This window comes from Saccostrea echinata, unplaced genomic scaffold (genome assembly GCF_033153115.1).
Source record: "Saccostrea echinata isolate AGI-Se365-2 ecotype Australia unplaced genomic scaffold, CSIRO_AGI_Sech_v1 ptg000003l, whole genome shotgun sequence".
Lineage (NCBI taxonomy): Eukaryota > Metazoa > Mollusca > Bivalvia > Ostreida > Ostreidae > Saccostrea > Saccostrea echinata.
In genome coordinates, this window is record NW_026889752.1 from 6,383,137 (window position 1) to 6,399,720 (window position 16,584).

The 16,584-nt window shown below is 32.3% G+C and overlaps 1 long non-coding RNA gene across 1 annotated transcript; it reads left to right on the forward strand.

Moving 5' to 3' along the window:
- The first annotated feature begins 7,057 nt into the window (after positions 1 to 7,057).
- Positions 7,058 to 11,181, forward strand: LOC133178800 (uncharacterized). Its single transcript, XR_009720035.1, has 4 exons — positions 7,058 to 7,134; positions 9,109 to 9,171; positions 10,448 to 10,606; positions 11,054 to 11,181. It is a non-coding gene; the product is annotated as an uncharacterized LOC133178800 (long non-coding RNA).
- The last annotated feature ends 5,403 nt before the right edge of the window (positions 11,182 to 16,584 follow it).

Sequence of the window (16,584 nt, forward strand, 5' to 3'; positions counted from 1 at the left end):
CACCTACCTTGCAGTTGCTCAAAATATATGAACGTTTCTATTAAAATACGTCCTTGAAAATATGTGCGAAATGCACCGAAATGAAATAAGAGGAAGACGGATATTTTCCAATGGCAATAATCACATAATGATGAAATTTGGATAAATTTTTGCAATGATATTATTTCCATGTGACTTTAGACGTGATAGAAGATAGGGCGGGTAAGAGATTGGCAAAGTATGAATTCATCTTTTGTGATTGATATAAATGAAAGGATAAAATATGTATAAAAGGATATGAAACTTCCATTTTTCCAGAGAGTAGTTTGTCGACAAATAGAATAAGATGAGAAAAAAAATTGAAACAGTAAGGGAAATTTGTTTTTGATTTGTTTTGAGCAAAATTACTTATAAATCATAAATTATTAGGAAAAGAAGAGGCTTGTCCATATTCAAAGCAATATTAAACGTCATTTCCAGCCCAACACAATAAACATTAATAACTTTGGTAGAAATAAACATTTTTTAAATGCTAATGAAATTTAAGCTCATATTTGAATTAATAGATTGATGTGACAATTCGCATTTACTTTTCCAAATGCCCAACCTCCAACCCCCCCAACCCCCCCCCCCCCCGAAAAAAAAATACGTTTTTGAAAGATAGATGAAAGGGGACTTTTTAAATCCCATTTGCTCTCCTATAATCTGACCCTGTCGACCTCTGAATATATACTTTTTAAACTACACTTTAGGGATGTTTTGAACACTTATCTAGCTAATTTTGTTTCCTATCATAAATATATAACGATTAATTGAGAACTCCACCCATTAAACAAAGGAAACATTTTTTCTTTGGATTAAGAAGAAACAATTATATAGGATATAAGATACAAGAACAAAAAAAAAAAAAAAAAAACAGTAATGAGATGACAAATTAAAAAAAAAAAAAAAAGCTGGAGGTAGGCCTACTGTGAGCATTGAGCTCACAAAATGATACCCCTGCCTCCCATATGATTATGATGGCGAAGTCCATGTTTTGCTCATGGAGATCTGAAATAGGTATCAGATCAAAAAGAAAAAAATAAGAGGTGCATTATGTTATAAAGAATCTATGAAAGTATCATTAAATTTTATTCAGTGGTATAGGAGGAGTTGCGGATAAGAGATGAGTACCCCTCAGTATTATAGAGAGAATGGCAGTGTTCATATATATATATATATATATATATATATATATATATCCGATCAAAAGGTAAAATAGGAGATGCACAATGACAGTATGTAACAAAGATTCTGTGAAAGTCTCATTAAATTTCATTCAGGGGTATAAGAGGCGTTGCGGATAAAGAGATGGGTACCCCAAAGCGTAACAGACGGACGGACAGAAGGACAGACGGACGTACAGACAGACCGATGTACAGACAGATGGACGGATGCACGGACACCCCCATCACTATATACCCCCTCTTTTTCGAACGGGAAGTATGATGAATAGAACTTTATATTCATTTTTTTTTATTCATTGCTAAGACTTTTAAAAACTTGCTGTAAAGCAATACAGGCATATATATATATATATATATATATATATATATATATATATATATATATATATATATATATATATATATATATATTCTTTAAAAGTAAATATGCAATCAGTATTAAGATACTCATAAAAATACATGTATGAATCATACTTACAAATTGGTATAAGATAAAAGAAACGTTTTATTAGTTACATGTGTATTATTTCTATTTACAAAAAGAAGATCGTAGCCAAAGTTGTGTCGGAAATGGTGAATTTTATAAAAAGTAATTGTAAAAAAGTGCATTTCAGAAATATCCATAAAGAAATTACTCGTCATGAAATCAAATTTTAAATCATATTTTAAAAAGTATTATTTTGAATTTGCTCATAAAACATTGATAAAATTCTTGTGAAATGTTCGTCGCACGGCTGTGTATCATATATATTTATACACATTGCAGGTTTATTTTTAGGTTACTTTCATGTTGAGGAACACGCTTGCCTATTTTTAGGAGTAGTTCGATTGTAGGGCATGCTCTTTACTATCAAATAAACTTGGAAATATAAACTCCAATCCATATGCCTTTCATTTTAAATATCCCAACACAATTTTGCTAATGTAAAAAAAATATACAGTTTGCCGCATTGTTATTTGTTTCAATTTTCCCTGTATGCAGATTTTTTTTTATTCTTCTATCGCAATTTTGTGACGACCCTTTAAAACGATTATATGCATAAACATGAAATACATTTGATACCTGATCAAGAACTTTATATTCGGTAGAAAAATACTTCCAACACTTTTTAGATACTAGTATTCCGATAGAATTGATATATTACACGATTAAAATAGGGTTCTCGTTTAAAATGCATCTTTTCCGATTGAAAAAGGGGCTTCTAAATATTTTTGTTCCTGTAAATAACAATGGAATAAAACATAGCTAAATGAAATTTTGTCTTTAACATATCTATGACAAAAAGTATGTCATTGTTTCTTTTATCTTACACAAAATACCAAGAGACTAATCACTTAAAATATTTAGATGTAGTACCTAATTCGACTTATAAAAATGTTACAGATTTACAAACACTTTGCACAACATAAAAAGTCAAACTATATTCAAATTTCCACCTTTGCCTGTACATATCTGCATAACCGAAACATTAGAATTTATTTTTAAAAAACACAATCTATTACAATCATGTATTATCACGAACTATTTTTGTTATTATCTTTAAAATTCAACAGAACTTCCATTAACAAATATCATATCGACAAAAACTCTGTTTTATGCATACATCAGTTGTCCTTTTTTACAATACATAAGCAATAAAATTGAGAAGAAAATGTTAATGTAAACACAGTTTGACGTAATTGAAAAACATTTGAAGAAAACATCAAGCAAATAAATAAATAATAAAAAAAATCTATTTTTAACACATCGAAAATTCTTTGACAACAAATTATTCAAGCTTGTTTATATACTATTGAAACTTCCACAGAAAACGTATAAACGCAGGTCGCACGACGACGGACGAAAACAGATAGCAATAGGCCACCTGAGTAAACTCAGGTGATCTAATGAAGTTCGTTAAAATAATTTTTTTTATATTTTTTTCAAAAGTTTTTTTATGAATCCATCGAAATACTTAAGTTCATTACAACAATTGTTTATGAATAATTTTAAAAAAGCAAATGATACATGTACATTGAAGGCATGGTAACGTTCAATAAGTGATGATCTACGGCGTTCTGAATGTGAATTTAAGCACACTTAAAAATGAATGATACTAAAATTCAGATGTATATCAGGTGGCTTACTAATGAGATTTCACAGGATGAAAAGCCAGGTTTCCCAAATTTGGAAACCCGATGGAAACATATGGGAATCGTGACATCAGTAGTTTCCATATAGTTTCCATTTTATGGAAACCACATAGTGGTTTCCACGTATATTCCCGATATGGAAACAATCAACCTATGGTTTCCCGTAAGTTTCCCAATATGGGAAACCGTGGAAACATGCAGTAGTTGTTTCCATGTAGATTCCCGATATGGAAGTAATCAACCTGTAGTTTCCAGCATGTTTCCCAGATATGGGAAACACGTACATGTATGCTGTGGTTTACACCTATTTTCCCGATAATAGACATTTTGGAAACGTGTATCAAAAGAATAATTTTAAAAAACTCTTTGTGTAATTCTGTGTAATAAAATTGAGAATTCTGTCACCGTAAACCCAAATTAAATAATTTTTAACATTTTAGTCTCGGTAAAACTCATTAAGACACGTGGATTGGAATTAATAGAGAAAATTTAATACAACATTTATTTTAAATTTGAAAAATCAGTGTAAACTGGTCAGATAAAATTCAATCATTGCGCTGACCCTTGTAATCGCGGGCACCTGTTCTCACGTGCCACAGGTGGAGACACGTGTCGCGAAGACACCTGCGACTGTATATTTCTTGTATATTCTATGTTATTTGAGAGGATTTTTTACCTAAGGGGAACAATAGGTTGTGGTCAAGCATGTACATACACATAGTCTCCGCAAACTCAGTTTAAATCTAGGTGATAATTGTTGGCCATTGATTTGATTTCAAAAAAATAATTTAAATTATCAATGAGATCACAAAATATTGATAAAATAAGCTACATTAACTTTAAGATGTTCAATGAGAGAAGGAAAAAAAGAATTGTATTTCAATTTTCATTACTGATTAAAAAAGAAAATTTCCTAACCGTTTAAAAATCATATTATACTTTTCTATCGGTCTAGAATAAATCTAAATTCTCGTTATGTGTTAAATAATAATTCTTTTTTAAAGAAATTTGTAAGTGAATAGATAAATGAAATTAATTTTTTTAATCGGTAATTAACGATCGTCCTTGTTTGACATCAATGTAAACTTCAGATATTGAAAACATAGAAAGAATGATTAATTATCAATTTTAATGTGTTGCCTGTAAGAAATTGATAAGATAAAACAGCAGAATAATATTAATGAGTGTTAACTAAATAACTTATATTTTTTATATCTGTACACAGACCCTGATGTAGTAAATGTCTTCTTCGCATGAAATAACAATAATGTTGGTCTTAAATGCATACATGCACGTATATTTAATTTAGCCATTTTGTACACAAAGACCAATGCTGGCTCTAAATGAAGAAAATTCTATGATATTTATTTAAATGATTGAATAACGTCTTCTGAAGAACTGCATGCTAAGGCAATTCATTGAAGAAAACCCCCCCAATAATTTATTAATTGTTTTACGCGTAGATGCTTAGCGAAAATATTCTTTTAAATCGTGTTAAGCAGAAGGTTACCCCTACAAATTTAAGCCCCCTCCCCTTCTTCAAAAAATGGAGAGAAAATAGTTTCTTTCGATATATAGGTATTATATACTGATGTGGTGATTGTCAATACTACTACGTGTACAAACATTTCTTTATATACGCCGTCCATTTCTTGATTTTTATACGCCGACATGTAACATTACTTATTTAAAGAAAAAAAAAACCTGCACTTAAAACTGTCTAATCAATAATTCTGGGCTTATTTTTATCATGTGTTTCAAGTCTGTAGCAACAGGTTTCAGGTCTGTAGCAACAGTTTCAAAATGGGTGGTGGGGGGGGGGTGGACTTCCAAAAAAATCTGACGAGCCCCCCCAAAAATCATTCAATTTCACCCCCTGCCCCCCCCCCCCTCGCATTCTACGGGCCGGTGTTTTTCAAATTAAAATACTGCAAGTTTTCCCTACCTTTGCTTAGATATTGGTTCGTTTTTTTCACCTTGTGTTTACTCTCCTTTTTTATAAATCAGTTTTCAAATTAAATGTGAAAAATTCTGGTACATTAAAACGGTGTGCTCGTGAGAAATTTTTTAACTAAAGGCAAAGATGTTTCAAGTAAAATATAGCAAATAGGAAAAAGTCCAGCAATTTGTCCACTGATTCTTATTGATAACTGAGTGAGGCTCAAAATCGAAACCAAAAAAGGAAGGGGTTCAATAAAGTATCTAATTAAAAGCCGAACAAGAGAAAAAAAATCAAATCTTTATTATTCTTGAACCGTCCTTGGAGGTAATTAAATTATTTTATCTTCATTTTCACAAGTGTATACTAGTCTAACATACCCTAATTCCTTTTACTAAACAGCAATTTTTGACGCCGAACTTTTCCATCATCACTAAAAATAAAATAGTGTTCTGTATACATGTCATGTAGTTCATTTGCATGCCAAATGCCCATCGAAATTTACGGCAGACTTCAAAGGACAACACATTCTTGTCACAATATAATAAACAGCTGATAAAGAGTCATATTATGTTTATTTTGAGGGTCACAACAGGAAATAAGCTTTGTTTCCTATACTGCAAAAAATATGATTAGGGACGTATGGCACGTCCACAATGCGCCCCCCCCCCCCATTTTCCACGGTCCTCAACAATTATTCATTTTCTGACGGTAGTTCCTTCAAGGGTTCCTGTTGAAACTTCCAATTTTAAAACATGTATACATGTATAAAGGTTTAACATCTTCCGTTGTGACATTATATACATTAATCAGAAAAATGAATAATTTAATGAAAAAGTAGTGTGGGAGGGGAGAGGGCAAGCTGACATTTTCTGTTTGGATGGGCACTACGTTCCAAGCCCCCACCCCACCCCCAAGTTCATATAATTTGAGGGGTCACACCAGACACATAAACTTTCTCTGGTCACCTTCAGATAAACGCTTCGTTTTCTATAGTATACTAATTATCAGCAAATTTATTGAGGAGCACCCCCCTTTCTATGAACAGAGAAGAACTTCATTAAGGATAAGAACTCATAATTACCGTCACAGGGAAATTATATTATATATAAAAACTTTACCCTCTAACATAATTAAAATAAATAGGTTCTGTTTCCCATAATGCATCGCTCTGCAGAGGCTTTATTCATTGGTCAATTTTCACAAGGCGCCATTTTTGGAGTTGAGCAAGACGGAGAAGAACTCGGGTGTAAGGTGCAAATGTGAAAAGTTAATGATGTTTTCGCCACCCAGTGTCTTTAAAACTGTGAAAAATGCAATGATCAACAACCAAGGATTAGTGTACGTATATTTTTATATACTTTTTTACGGTAAATAATAGTAATAATGGGCAGAACAAATCTTTCCCATCGAAGACCACATTCGTTTTGACGCCATTTTGAAATGTTTGATATCTAAGTTTTAAATATTTTAGTTTACGCATTGCAAAAACGAAAAGAGGAACTTGAATTATACAATATTTAGTGTTTTACGATCAAAGATGCATAGATAGTAGACTTTTGTATAGCTAGACCCTATGGCATAACATTTGTCTTTTTCCATGCTGTACGTTTTGCATTTTTAGATCATTTTTTCAGTGAAAATGAATGCCTTCTGTAATAGTTCTCTCTCTGTGTATATAAATGAAAAGTGTATGAATTTTTTTTCGCTGTTAAATCGGATAATAATGTTTGTAACGAATATGGTTTCCTTGTTAATACAGACAAAACATATATCCGGTTTGAATACCTGTGTTCTCGGATCGTCAACTTCATGAACTTGTTAGACTTTTGGAACTTTTTATGATGTAACGACAAGGTATAAATGAATTATTTCTGCTACTAAATTACGATTAAGTCATTAATATTTAAACAAAAGGTGTCCGCAATCTCAACTTATCAGATTATTCACGAAGGACATCATCATCAATGGAAATTTAAAAGACAGCTGAAAGAGAGAGTTCTGACTATTGTAATCCGACACAGATAAAACGCATTAATGTGGCAGATATAATTACAAATTATGAAGAGTCATAAGAACAAGTTAAATAGATTGTCTGTAACTAGAGTACATATACATCTTACAAAGCCATAGCACAACCCTTATTGATATGCATAGTGATGATTTGTATAGGGAAAATGTATTGGTTTTAAAGTACACTGTCTATAATAATAACTGTTTAACAAACAAGTGATAGATTGTAAATTGAAACAGTTTACTGTTCAAAAGACAAAATTTCTCATGTGTGACCTGCTGAGAGATTTACTGAAAATGTTAAAAATAATAAGCCTACATGATGTATTAATATTGATAATTTTTTATAGTATTTCAAGTAATGCAAACGAATCATCTAAATTACAATCATCAGTTATTGATGGCGGTCGCAACATGTAGAAGCATAATGATAAAAATAAGTGAATCTGCATTTGTTTGAAATTTTTGTTTGTTTATTTTTTTCCTCCCTGGTAGTTGTTGAAGTCTAGGCCATTATTAAAAATACTTTTGTTTGATGTACTCCGACCCACATTTTGCAAAATGAGTAGGTAGGTAGATTTTTTTGGCAGTATCTAACAAATTGATTTTTGTCATACAAAAACACAGAATTAGAAATTTATTGATGTTTCATTACGTACACTGGACAGCTAGACAGATTTAATATTTATTTCTCCATAAAACAAGTGTCTTGGAGAAATTATAAACCTCAACTTTGTAATGAAACAAAATTTATTTCAATGAAACCAAAAAAAAAAAAAAATTGAAATAAAATTTCAATACTAAAAAAATGATTGGGTAGGGGTGATTTTGATGGGTTATTTGGAGTACATCAAACAAATCATTTTTAGCACATAGAGTCAAAGGCTCAAGTGAACTTTTCTGATCGAAATTTGTCTGTCGCCGTCGTTTTCGTAATTTTTTCACATTTCAATCTTCTCAAGAACCACTGGGCCAATTTCAACCAAACTTGCTATAAAGTATCCTTGGGTAAAGGGGATTCAAGTTTGTTCAAATAAAGGGCCATATCTTCTTCTAAAGGGAAATAATTACAAATAAATGAAAAATTAATGGCATCATTTAAAAATCTTCTTTTCTGGAACCACAGGACAATGAAAGATTCCAATTTATTTGGAAGCATCATCAGGTAGTGTAAATTCAAATTTGTTCAAATCATGACCCCCAGTGTAAGGCGGGCCATAATGGATGATCAATTTTACATAGGAATACATAGGAAAAAATCTTTTTAAATCTTCTTCATTAGAACCACTGTATCAGGAAAGATGACACTTATGTTGAAACATCATCAGCTAGTATAAATTCAAGTTTGTTCAAATCATGACCTCCGGGGTAGGACGGGGCCACGACGAACGATCAAAGTACATAGGAAAAATCTTAGAAATTCATCTTTTCAAGAACAACAAAGCCATGATTGGTCATATTTATATACACGGGCGATGAAGTAATGTAGATATAATTTATTTAAATCATGACCCCCCCCCCCCCCAGGAGAATAGAGGGGCCATAACAGGGGATGATAGTCATACAAAGGATTAAAAAGGATGCTAATATGTGTCATATTAATTCAAAAGCATCCTTAGAAAGTGTAGAATTCCCTCTCTCCCCCCCCCCCCCCCCAAACCACTTTTATATCTAAACTTTTCAATACTGAACTGATTTATATTTTTTCCTACCGAAAGTGCTTAGGTGAGCAATGTGGCCCCTGGGACACTTGTTTATTGTTGGTATTATAAGTGAAATCAGAATGCAATAGTAATTGTACATAATATATTCTTTCAGAGAGAAGAAAACTTACATTAAAGAACCAGCAAGATGTATGATGAATCAAGATGTGATCATGTGGTAAGTGGTAATTAATTCAGTCATAAATAGGCATGTATAACAATTGCATGAAAAGAAAAGAACTTGAGTTTAATTGGAATGTTGAAATACCAATTGCAAACTACAAGAGGTAATGTAAAATTATGACTTGGAGTCTTCTTTTTCATTCCTCTATAAAATTTTCTGTCTGGATGATATACACCATGCAGTGAGGAATTTAGTTCACCCGAGCTAAAAACTCATGTGAACTTCTCTGATCACCTTTTGTTTTGTGTTTTGTCCATCAAACTGTCTATCCATCTGTGAGCTTTTCACATCTTTAACTTCTTCCCAAGAACCACTAATTTTAACCAAGGTTGACACAAAGTAAGGATATTCTAAATTGTACAGAGGAAGCCCCCCCCCCCCCCCCCCCCAGGGGAAATGATTAACTCTCTTAAATATTATTGATATGATCATTGTTGAGCAACTTATAATTTTGTAACCTGTAGACTTTATTGTAAGAATAATGAATATTTTTTTAAGAGTCCTTTTGCCATGGTTCAAAGTTCAATTCAATCATTGAAAATATTTTGAGATATTTGAGGATTCAAGATATCAGGAGTAAAATGCTTAAAGAATACTTCCAAATTACTTCAACATACATGTATCTATGATATTCGAAATGCCAGAGTTCAACTGTATGGCTATGATAAAGTAGTAAATATTATAACTTACTAAAACTTTTTAACATTGAAACATGTTAAATGAAACAATACAAGAATGAAAAATAAGGACATGCACCTTTACTGATTTCTGGCTGGTCAGTATTTTGATGACTGTAATTTCTAAAATATTCAGTGAAACACATTGAAACTTTAAATGTAGGTATATGTTAACTAAATATACTATAAGGTAGTATTTATAAATGGGAAGTCTTGAACAAACATTACAAGATGCATGTAATGCCATGTATGTAAATTGGGGCTAAAATTGGTTAATGGCTATCGCCTTAATTTTCAGTGACATAAAACAAGATTTAGAATGCAGGTAAATAATACTAGTATGTGTCTGTACATATGGTATAGCATATAGAACTTGCACTGAATGTTGATTAACTAAATCTTGAATGGCTGTTATGTTGGTCGTCTTTGATGAAATTCCAGATTATTTGTATGTAAACTGAGTGTACATGCAATTTGAAATTATTCATAAGGTATTAAACATGATTAAAGCATGTGTATGCAATGCAATTAATGATGAATTCATATTGACTTATATGGATATAGCTTTACATATATATGCGTTGATTTTTTAGGGTCCTGTTCTGTGGATGCCATGAGATGATCTGTCTGTCCATCTGATATCACTGAGTATATTTTCTCTCCTCATAGCCCAATCTCACTCAAATTTAACTCGTAGAGTGTCTGTGGATGGAGGGTAAAAAGTGACCTTGGACCAATTATCTAGGTCAAAGGTCAGTATCAAAATACACTATATATCTTTATTTAAAGTCCTTGTCCAGTGCATAATTTTTCTCCCTTGGTATGATCTGGATTGTGTGTTTTGGAATGAAGGGTGTGTAGTGATCTTTAACCAATTTTCTAGGTCTAATATCAATTAATAAGAAAAAAAGATTTGTAATATCCTTGTCCAGAGCACATTTCTCTCCAATTGACCCAACTAAAAGCAGTGTTCTATGAAATGGTCATATTCTCAATCATACCTGCTTTGATATTTATCTGGCTTAAAACATTGCATGTACTATGTAATGTTCATTATTCTGATTACATGGTCATTAAATGTAAAGACTGAAACTAATCACTGATATTGGTACAATAAAGGACATTGAGTGATCTTGTCAGATTTCTAAATAATATTCAAGCATACAATTCTTACAAAAAATAATTTTTTATGAAAATAGATTGCAGATCACAGATGATGGAAAGAAAATACAAGGGAAGCTGATGTTGAAAGAAGTACTGAGTATTTAATCAAGTTTATGAATGGACTTAGATGTGAAAGACTACTACATTGTTTACCTAAGATATATGATTTTATTTATTTTGATATAATTTTAAAATAATGTTTTTGTACATCAAATGAATTATTATACATATGATTTAATAGTGCTTTTTCTTCTTTATACATTTTTTTAATAGATTTTGAAAAGAAAACACAGTTTACCAAGGAAATTAATAAATTAAATATATAATATTTTGATTTAAAACTGCTGTTCTCTTTTCACATTCTAGAAAAAAAAGATTTACCATGGAAAATACAGGGATCCTTGAGCTTCCAGTTGCCTGTCAATCATTTCCCAAAATTGAAATGCTCAACCTACCCTGTAGTTTCCATGGTATGGAAACTATTACACTACAATTCCACATTGCTTCTCGTCTCAGAAAAATAAGGGGATCTTGAAGTTTCCCTGTAATTTCCTTTTATAGGACACCAGATAATTCCACCAAGTTTCCATAACACGGAAACCGCTACGCTCCAATTCCATGTAGTTTCCTGAATCATGGAAACTTGAGGAATCATGAGGTTTCCTCTAGTTTCCGTTCATGGGAAACCTGAGGATTCCATCCAGTTTCCCAGTTCCATGGAAACCACTACGCTCCGATTCCACGTAGTTTCCTAATTATGGAAACCAGTGGAATCTTCAGGTTTCCCATTACGGGAAACTACATGGAAGCTTGGGAAGCTTCAGGTTTCCCGAGGTTTCCGTGGTTCGGGATACCTAATGGAATCGGAGCGTAGTAGTTTCCGTGCCACGGAAACTTGACGGAATAACCTGGCATCCGCTGCGGAAACCACTGGGAAACATGTTGTAAACTTGAGGTTTCCATGTGGTTTCCGTATAGTTTCCCATGATGGGAAACTGCTTATTTCACCCAGTGTTTCTTATTTTTTTTGTCCACATTTCACACATCTAGGAAGCATTATTAAATTTCGCTATCTCCACACCTCATAGTGAAATATCATATCAAGTCGACAATTGTGTCTTTGAGGCTCACAGAGCAAACCGCATTGTGTAAAGATTACACATTTGGACAATATACACTTATGGAATTAAAAGGAGGAGGACAATTTCCTCTATTTTAGCTTTCATTTTCTTAATCTTAATGTGCTAATGTTAGAACATGGTATACGTAATCTTTACTTTTCGTGTATCCGTTCCAGTTTTGAAGATTCTGGATGAGGTAAAAAATGGCGAAAATGTCGAAACGGCGAATGTTGCGTACATTTCTTGATCGATACTACTTTAAGTATTATAATTAATACTTTTTTTTTATCATTTTCAGATTTGTTGTATTAGGATTTATTCAGAGAAATTCATAAAACTATTCATTTACACAATAAATGATCGATACACAGGATGTCATTTTCCCTTTAAATAGGGCTTTATTAATAATTTTAAAATATTGTATGGAAATATCATATAAAGCAGCCCCCTCCACTTTCATTTTTTTTTTCTGAAAAGAATCTGTTTATATTAATGATGTATAAAAAAGTTTCTAAGGTTCCCGTCTGCTACACAAGTATATGGTGTGAACGCCACATGAATATATCAAACACAATTCTGTTGAAATATAAAAAGTGAAACTGGAATCTGACCCATCCTCCTCGTTACAAATACACACGATACAAGAAGTAAATGTTTGAAAACTATCATGACAAAAGATTACAAAATTACAAATTTGGACAAAAAAATTCAAGTTTTAATAATACCTTATTATATCTGGAATATTTTGTGTTATGATCAGGGGGAAAATTCACGAGATGAAGTTTGTGAGGTACTGCTGAAATACGTCACATCTGGTTGTAGAATTCTCTAAATTGGTTTCTTGAAGAATTCGACATTGCAAAGTTTGACTTAGGACCCCACATATCCTGTGGCTTTGTTCCAAATAGGTTGTGCTTATGGCCTCTCCAATCTCCTTTTCTTCTCTAAAACAAGACATGTATAGCTTTTACTAATTATTCATATAAGTACATTTATATACATTTTTTCAATTGTGATTTATATTTATGACCAAAAAGCATTTTTTCATGCTATATGGTCTGAATTTATTCTTTCTTTGTGAGCACTCTATGTAGTTTCCAAATTTATTTATTGTAAATGTAACAAAAATCGTGAAACCACATGTATCAAACCGATCTTTAAAAAAAATCACTATATACATTCCATTATACAAATCTGTAAAGAGGGTATAAAACACAGACCCCTGGAAATCCCAGAGGTGAAAAAAGAGATGATATTGAAAATGGTTTTATGAAGTCACAATTCAATGGCATTTGAAAAACTAAAATGACCATTCAATTGATCTCTTCCAAACTGTATCACAGGTTTTATTTATATCACAATTAGTTGTGTATACATCTGCGTTACCCTTTGGTTTTAAGGATCGTTAGACTATATTTTCGGCATAATGTCATGAATTAATACGCAGCTAGGTTAAGGACGCCCATAAAAAATACGCCTTAAAATATTCCGAGAAAATAAATATAGTGTTAATATTTTTTATCAGCATGAGTTTTGATTAATGGGAATTCTACTATGTGCATATGAATTTGGGGTCTGTTGCAACGCGAAAGGTAATAACAACGCAAAATGTCATAAACCGGGATAATTGCATTTTGCGTTATTAAATTTTGCGTCGAGATCAACGCAGAATGTAATAACACAAAATGTAGCCGCAGACTTTTTAGGATTATTACATTTGGTGTTATTATATTTTGCATAGAGATCAAAAAATGTAATAACGCAAATGTAATAACACTATTTTTTCATTATTACATTTTGCATTGTTACATTTTGCGTCGAGATTTAGCAAAAAGGCAAGAAGGCAAAATGTAATAACACACTTTTTGGTCAGTCAGGTTGAGAATTATTTTCAATAGAGTAGTGGATGAAGAAAAGAAACGAAAAGAAAATAAAAATATGCTTATTCTTTCATAAGATGGGATTTTATAATATGCTTGATTTCATTTGCTATTAAAAATCAGTTTAATACTCAAATCATAAGTGTTTCAAATTAGAAACGTGTTTGCGGGGGTGGTGGATGGGGTGGGATGGGGTTAAATTCGTTTATCAGTGTGCTTTTTGATAGACACATGCATTGAATTAAAAAAAAAAAAAATCTGATTTGCCTTAGCAGGTATAAATATAGCAAAGCAGGGGGGGGGGGGTATTGACAATTACGATTTCATACAGTTTTACAAATCACGTACATTGCAGACCAGTTAAAATCTCTCTCTCTCTCTCTCTCTCTCTCTCTCTCTCTCTCTCTCTCTCTCTCTAACAGAGAATGGATGGTTTCTGCATGCATATGTGCGTAGAAATTCAATTACCAACATACAAAGTAAAAACCCCAACACCATGCCTGCCTCTCCTCGCCAGACACAGAAACACTTCTAAAATGCTAACCAAAGCACACATGCACACACGTGCATGCATATCAACAGCTTTTAATGGACCCATGGTCAATCTTTGGTATTTAAAAATGTCATTGATTGCATGTATAATACAGACTGATTTATAAATAGACACGTCAATCAAAGTTAAGTTAATGTTTTATAAGTATTCAATAAAAATGTAAGAAACAGAATTAGAGAAAAGATACACTTAGATTTACTAATGTCTGTAAAAGCCGTAACGTTTGCTTCATAGCTTTAGTTCTATCTGTCTATATATTTTTACATATTTATATGTTTAAATGAATTTAAGGAATAACTGTCTTATTTTTTGGATTCATGATGTGATCAATCGAGTGGCTTGCGTGATAATTTGCATAAACGCCGAAGGCGTTTATGCATAAAATTATCACGCAAGCCAATCGATTGATCATCGTCATGAATCCAAAAAATCTGACAGTTATTCCTTATATTTACATGCTCCTGATTCTGCAAATTCCCGTGCTAATAGCCCCGCTTCTGTCTCTATTTGTCCCGCCCCGCACGTGATTTTTTTTAACCGCGCCTATCGATGAACCAGTTGATTTATGTAGAAATAAAGTAATTTTACAATTTGTAATTTTATCTCGGACAAAGACATTGGAAATGTAAATATTGTGTGATGTTTTGCGTTGAACCCAATCAAAAAAAATTGTTATAGTTTGTTTTATTACATTTTGCGTTGTCCTATAAACAAAAATTAAATAACTCAAACTGTAACAACGAAAAAGTACGTTATTTCATTTTGCGTTAGTCCCAATGCAAAATGTAATAACGCAAAATGTAATATTCTAAAGATTGTGTTATTACATTTTGCGTTATAACATTCTGTGTAGATCTCGACACGAAATGTAATAACGTAAAATGTAATGATCTCAGTTTATTACATTTCGCGTTGTAACAGATATATCTGCCGAGTTCGGCCAAAGCAACTTCACTTACATCAGCTGTTTGTCACGTGACATGTATAAAATTAGAAAAAAATAAGTACGGCTACAAAGATCGTAAAAGTTTATTTAAGACAAATTCCCTAACTTGAAAAGTGCTGGGAGCAACTTCCCCATGTCCGGGATTTATGTAAAATTTAGCCGTCTTTTGATAAACTTCGTACATTGACATATGCATTGAAATAATGTTAAAATACGGAAAAAAGTAACAGCGCACAACCAGCTCCAAGCACTTTTCAAAAAAGTATGGATTATAGCTAAATGTGTCTAAATATCATAATTTATAGCTTAGCGCATATCGTTGAATTTTTAAGATTTTTTAGGTGCTGTGCCTGTGACTGTAGTACGTTTATGTATAAATGTGCCTTACTGCGGCTTTATACGAGGTCTATTCATTTTCAATTTAATAAGACTATAAAATATTGACTAATACATTCAAGAATATGACTCAATTTATGTCAGATCACGCTTTTTTCATTTTATTATTCATATGTACAACCTACAATAATAGTTTGATCTTCGCCTCAAGTACAGAGAAACTGCGTGTCAAACCAGTCCGTGACGTCATCTCAGTCAGGACAGCGGGATGGTGGTTTTAATTCTACGTTCAAATAGTGTTATCATGACAAGATTTGATACCCATCGATTTATGTTTACAACATTTATGAGAAATTACTGTATGTAAGTGAGTATGAAAAAGAACGTTTTTATCTATTCGCCGAGATTTATTTGTACAGTTTTAACCTGACGCCATAATCGATTTCCCAAAGCTCTGCATAGGCTGATGTAAGTATGGGAATCCTTAACCTAGCTGCGTAAATGCTTATAGACATAGACTTCCTTTTAGCTGCAAAATGAAAAAAAAAAATCATCGTTAAAACGAAATGATTTACTAGTATTGCTCTAGCGCATTATGTTTTGACTAAAAGTTTATTTCAATATCCGGTTTGGTAAGCGTCTTGTCTGTCGCGTCGTTTAAGGGGGACCGACACTCTGATAAGAGAGATAACTTTCCAGGTAAAATATCCTAGTATTACTCATAGTTTAC